We start from the raw sequence: 6,766 nt of genomic DNA on the forward strand, positions 1-6,766 counted from the left end.
CAACTCTCCTGAGAGACATATGCAGATTAGGCCCCACGGTGACCCCACACAAGCAACCATGGCCATAAATAACCCAGCCTGAAGACACGCTGGGGTCAGCCTGCGTGCCATTTGATTAAGTAATGCATAGAAGTGGGTGAGGGCCCATCTCATGATTGAACGTAAATCTGAGAGACCGGTCAGGAGGAAATCGACACCTTCCTTGTTTGTATCATGATGATGCGTGGTGGCTGGAAAGGACGTGATTTACTTGGGAAATCTCCACCGTGACACAACGAGATGACTGGTACTTTGCTAATGATGTCTGAGCTCAGTTTTTACTTAGTGTCCAAAATGTATGGGGGTGACAGGAGGCAGGCTCGTGCTAAGCCAAGGAAGGTCTCCGAGCCAGTGAGACTGTGGCTGCTAAAGGAAGATTTCCCCCTGGGCCCTTTTAGGGAGAAACATGGAATCATGGCCTCCCACCCAAGGGAGCTCTGGGGGCCAGCCCAAACGCTTCCTGACGCGTCCATCCTGGCTCATCTGCCTGTAGTGCCATTTTTACTGCTGGTGGCCCGACTTCAAACATCTGGTCATTTTACCAGGACACTCTCACGCCGGCCTTACCCCGTGGCCTTCGGGGGTCTGCATCCACCACATGAGGAGGCTCAGCAGGGCCACCTGTCCAGATGGCACCTTCCCCCTTGTTCTGTGTCCATGTTGGCCTCCCAGCCTCTCATTGCTTCTTCACTTGTCCGTACCCTCAGTTTTAAGGTGCATCTGGGTTTTTGCTTGCCTCATGGCTCTCTCTAGTTTTGACCCTTGACATTCTCTCAGACCTGCCCATACTGACCCCCAGACTGCTGTCAGTCATCACCCATCTAGACAGTAGCCTCTTTGACGAGAGTCCCCAAAGGGTGTTCCAGCTTCTCATTCTTTTTTTTTCTTTACTGATTTTTTTTTTTAGAGTGAGAGGAAGGGAGAGGGAGAGAGAGATAGAAACATCCATGAGGAGAACATCGATTGGCCGCCTCCTGCATGCCCCCCACTGGGGATCAGGCCCACGACTTGGGACATGTGCCCTGACCAGGGATCCAACCTGCAACCTCTCGGTGCATGCGTCGATGCTCAACCACTGAGCCACACCAGCCAGGCCAGCTTCTCATTCTATGCCCTCATTCATCCATGCCCATGAATGATCCCTCCAGAAATCCAATTTAGCCTTTCTAGAAGCCCACTATGGTCAGCAACCATCTCTATACCATGCACACCTCTCTGTGTGGCCTTGGGCTGAGGGTGGACAGCCTAGTGGTTAAAGTGTGCCTTCAGGAGCCCAGCTGCTGCCTGGCTGGACACCTGAGTTCCGTCGCTCTAGCCATGGGACCCAGGGCAAGTGATGACCCTCCTCAGCCTCAGCCCTTCTCTAGGAAACGGGCATCGTCAGAGTCCTGACAGTGCTGTTGAGAAGATTAAATGAATTAATCCATACAAAGTGTTTAGAGCGGGGCCTCGTCCTTAGCATGTGCTCTGCATTTATTGTTTTGCTGAGCTGATCTTTAGAAGCTGAGCCAGTGTTCACAGACTGGGCTCTGATGTTCAAAGCGCACTCTTGTGCTGTGCTCAGCGTGCCTGGCCACCCAGCCCGAACAGGGAGCCCAAATCAAAACCAGGTTCCGAGGGAGGCATTCCACAGGCTTCTCTGACCAAGTTTTGAAAAGAGTTCTCTTTCCTAAAAACGTGGAGCTTAATATCAACTCCTGAAGCAGACAACTGACTCTTGAAGAACAAGTTTCAATAGAAGAAATGCCTCGAAACAGTTCGTACCATTTCCTCTAATGCTTCACGTCCTTTGTCAGCCGACTCAGGATCTGCCCAGTGACCTGTGCTGTGGGCCGGCTCCTTGTGGCTCCGGACCCATCGGGGAGCCATCATCTCTGCTTCTGAGCCGCGGGGGCCTCCGCAGCCCGCCAAGGGTGTGTGCATTCCTTGCAAGGGAGCCCATTTATTGTGCAGTGTTCTCATGCTCCAAGTCAGTCTCCTGTTTCCAGCAGAGGAGGGAAGAAAGAAGTGTTTCAAAGCCGCATGTCGCCATCGAGAGCAGACACATTCCTGAGCAAGGCCTGGAAACCACAGCGGTGGCCGCATCGCCCAGAGAGCCCTGCCTCCCTGGCTGCCAGCCCCTTGGCTGGCTCGGGCCCTTGCGGGTCCACACTCTCGGGCCACACAACCCACCTCCTACCGTTTCCGTGTCCGCCCCGCCCACCTGTGCTGCAGCCGGGGCCGGTGTCTCCGGCTTGGCCTGAGACTTCTCTGGGTGATGGGAGGACCTGGCTCTTTGTCCCTGATTGTCCTGGCCTCACACAGGGTCTCTGCAGACTCATCCCACAAAGGCCACGAAGGAGTGGTTGACAGGTGCCGTGACAGGAGGGCATGGAAGAGCCAGTGCTTCCGGGCCTCCGAGTGGTGGGGTCAGAAGAGGCTTCCTCAGGAAGGTGGGTGAGGCCTTTTAAAAGACGAGTAGGTGTCACCAGTAGATTGCACGGTGGGGGTGGGGAGGTGGAGAGTCCCAGGTGGAGGAAGCCCGGAGAGCAGGTGAGGAGGCGCCGCACAGGGGCGGGTGCAGGGAGAGGTCAGAGGGCAAAGGCAGCGGGATGCCCGGCCCACTCTGCTGCCAGCTGGGCTGTTTACTAACAGTCGTGCCTGCTGCTGGACAAACCGCCCACGGGGTTTGCCCGCAAAAGGTTATGGAGTCTCCCTCCTTTGGGACGAGGAGATTTGAAAACCAACCTCTAATCCCTGACACATTCGCTGCTTGACACGGGCCAGCACTGCTCGGCTGAGGCCTGGGCGGAGAGGGGCCTGGAGGACCCTTCGGGGAAGCTTCGGTCTAGAGACAGGTGTTGGAAGGAGGCACAACAAGGGCCTGCAATTAAATCATGCTGACCCGCCTCCAGGATAAAGCCGGGCTAAACGAATTTCATCCTCCCTCAAGGCAGGAATTTCAAGAAGCATCCTGGACAGATCCTGTACTGATGAACAATTTCCCATTATGATTAATTAGCTAGTTAGACATTCATTTAATTAATTAGTGAAGTATCTATTGAATGGTATCTATGTGACAGACACCACACATCCCCCAGGGGATGCAAAGAAGAGTGAAACATGGTCTCTGCCCTCCTCAGCTCACGGTGGAGAGATGGATTCATAAACACACACCACCAATACCCTGCGGTGTGTGTGTATAGCCACAGCTATGTAGAAAGGAAGACACTACCTTGACTAGCAAGGGGCTGCAGTTTAAGGATGAGTGTGGGTTTAACTGGTGGACAGAATGGGAAGAACCTTCCAGGCAGTTGCAACAGCATTTTCAAAGGCTCAAGGTTATGAACAGCCTGGTATGATTGGGGCATGTCCAGTAGAGACTCATCCGTTCATGCACATCATGCCATTCCCCACTCCCTGAGCCATGCAGACAAGCCAATCAAGAAGTTCACCTCTCATCTGGTCAGTCTTTTTTATAGATAGCTCACATACCAGGTCAACTTGGTCACCGAAAGCCAGTGCACCTAGGCTATATTGCATTAGTTCCCCACAAAAATCCCATTGAAAAACTACAAATCCATGGTACCCTTGACTTTTAAAGATGGTCCATGCCATGGACAGCAGTGCGGTGATTGCGGGGGGGGGGGGGGGGGGACTGGGGGGAGGTGGAGGAGGGTAAAGGGGGAATAAATGGTGATGGAAGGAGACTTGACTTGGGGTGGTGAGTACACAGTACAGTGTACAGATGATGTGTTGTGGAATCGTGCACCTGAAACTGATACCATTGTAATTAACTCATTATTAATAACAGGAAGGGAGCAAAGGGACGGCCAGACATAATAGGCATGTTCCCTGCAAAACAGTGCGGTGGGATCCAACAAAGGGAAGATAGACACGTGCCCAGTGAAGCTGGGGTGACATAGGGAGGAAAATTGTCATTCACATAGGAGGTTGGCCAGGGAGGAAAATTGTCATTCACATAGGAGGTTGGCCAGAATGGGCGTGGCCACCACAAACACAGGGAGATTTCAAATACATCATCCCCTGGAAAAGGAGCTCGCTCTCTTGTACTTTTGGTACTCAGGGTGCACTCTCTTGCATTTGCCCGCTGCCCAGGGCCATGCAGCAACCCCCCCCCACACACACACACACACAACGGACTAATAGCCTTCAGCTGGCCTGGTGCTGGACTGGACGCGGCTCCCCCACAGAAAGAAAAGTCTGACACCAGCTCTGATTTCAGCTGTGCCGAACCCCAGCTACACCCCTTCTGTGACCGGACTAAGGGAGATGGGACTTGGGAGCAGCGGAGATCCATTCCACAGAAATAAAGCTTTCTACCGAATCTCATCCTCCCGCGGGGCCTCCGGAAATGCTTGGCCAGCAGTACCGCAAGACCCCACTGCCACCAGCACCTGGGGGAGACAAGGCCTTCTTCCCTCTGATAATAAAACCTCTGTAATCTTGATAACCAGCGTCACCCCAATAAGTTCAATAAAAAGGAAAAAGAAATTTTTAAAAAGATGGTCAATGCCCTGTGGTCCCGAGAGGCCTGAGTTCGGTTTCCGCTGAGGGCATGTACCTCGGTTGCAGTTTGTCCCCGGCCCTGGTTGGTCGTGCGGGTGGCGGCCACTCGATGTGTCCCTTTCACATCAATGTTTCTCTCTCTCTCTGTTCCTGTCTCTCCCTCCCACTCTACCAGAACAAAAAAGGAAAAATGTCCTCGGGTGAGGATAAAAAAAAGATGGTCAATGCGAGGAACAGTTGTATGGATCACTACGACATGCAGACCTGTGTACGATGGGTCCTGTCAAAGCTCGTTCTCGTACCTGGACGGCCTCCCAGCAAGGAAGCTGCGCGCCTGTTTGCCGTGCGCCCCAGTTCCTGGCCGAGGGTTCTGGACGGAGCTCTCTCCAGTCGTCATGGCTTTGTAGTAGTGGTTTTTTAAACCTTTTCAAAATGGATTCCTATACATTTTTTGACTATTCACTTTCACTGCCTGTCTTTTGTTTCTCGAAATAGGTGGCACATCACATTAATAGCTCTCTAGAAATAATTTCACACACTGGCTACTATAAGCTGTCTTACCTAAAAGGATCCTTTCTTTTTTAAATTTATTTTTATTTATTTTTTAAAAATTAGAGCAGTTTCAGTTTTATAATACAATTGAGAGGGAGGTACAGAGAGTTCCCCAGTACTTCTGCCCCCCCCCCCACACACACACACAGCCTCCCCGGTATCAACATCACTCGGCAGAGGGGTACATTTTTTACCAAAAATGAACCTGCATTGTCACATTGTTTTCACATCAAATCCACAGTTTACCTTAGGGTTCACTCTTGGTGTTGTACATTCTGTGGGTTTAGACAAATGCATAATGATATGTTTCTATTGCTATAGTACCATACAGAGTACTTTCAGTGCCCTGAAAATCCTCTGTGCTTTGCCCGTTTGTCCCTTCCCTACCAACCCCTAGTAACCACTGATCTTTCTACTGTCTCCGTAGTTTTGCCTTTTCCAGAATACCATGTACTTGGAATCAGTACAGTATGTAGCCTTTGCACGCTGGCTTCTCTCACTTAGTGATATGCATTTACATGGCTTCATAGCTCATTTTGACCTGGGCTCCGAGGCTAAGACGACCAGATTCCGTTCTTATGTAGGCCTCTTGGCTGAGGCGACTAAATAACTTCATCATCCAGGGACCTTCCTCGGTATTTTCCAATAATAGGTTAATTACCCCTAGAAGTAAAGGAATTCTGCCTAGGATTACAGCTGCCCCACGTGTTGGGAGCATCTGCAGTTTCCGAGTGCTGGTAATTGCAGGCATTTGCAGGTACTCGGGAGCCCGGTGAATAATGCTAATTCTGACTTCTGTAATCGCTGTCATGCCCACTATTGTACAGTCCTTGGGGAGAGGGGTAAAAAGGAGGATGGGGCTACTGTCTTTAAAATCGACGAGCAAGAAGAATCGTGGCTGCTGATCTGAGGGGAGACTATGCCCTCCGCAGCCTGCCGGCAAGAATAAAGCGCTCCTTGACAATGTGGCTGTGCGTCTCTGGTTCTCTCATTGACACATTATCACAGTTTTTTTTTAGCTCGGAATAATATTCCATCGTCTGGATGCACCACAGTTTATTTGTCCATTCATCCACTGAAGGACATCTGGCTGCTTCCAAGTTTGGGAAATTATCAATAAAGCTTCTATAAACATCCATGTGCAGATTTTCGTGTAAACATAAGCTTTTGGCTCATTTGGGTGAGCACCAAGGAGCATGGTTGCTGGGTCACATGGTAACAGTGTTTAGTTTTGTAAGAAGTTGAACTTTTTCTAGGTGGCTGTACCGTTTAAATTCGGGTGGGTTTTTCTCTTCACACTTTAAATATTTCACTCCACTCTCTTCTTAGGCCTGAGAAGTTTGATATAATTCTTTGTTTCTCTACAGGTAAGGTGTTTTATTTCCTTGGTTTCTTTCAGGATTTTTTTTCTTTATCTTTGATTTTCTGTCATTTGAAAATGATATACCGAAGTATAGTTTTGGGGGGGGGCCTTTATCCTGCTTAGTGTTCTCTGTTTCCTGGATCTGTGATTTGATGTTTGACATTCATTTTGTGGAAATTATCAATCATTCTTATAATGTTTCAAATATTTCTCCTGTTTCTTTCTCTCTTCTTCTTCTGCTATTCCTATTACATGTATGTTCCACCTTTTAAAATTGTCCCACAGTCCCTGGGTAGTCTGTTC

This window comes from Molossus molossus, unplaced genomic scaffold (genome assembly GCF_014108415.1).
Source record: "Molossus molossus isolate mMolMol1 unplaced genomic scaffold, mMolMol1.p scaffold_m16_p_10, whole genome shotgun sequence".
Classification (NCBI taxonomy): Eukaryota; Metazoa; Chordata; class Mammalia; order Chiroptera; family Molossidae; genus Molossus; species Molossus molossus.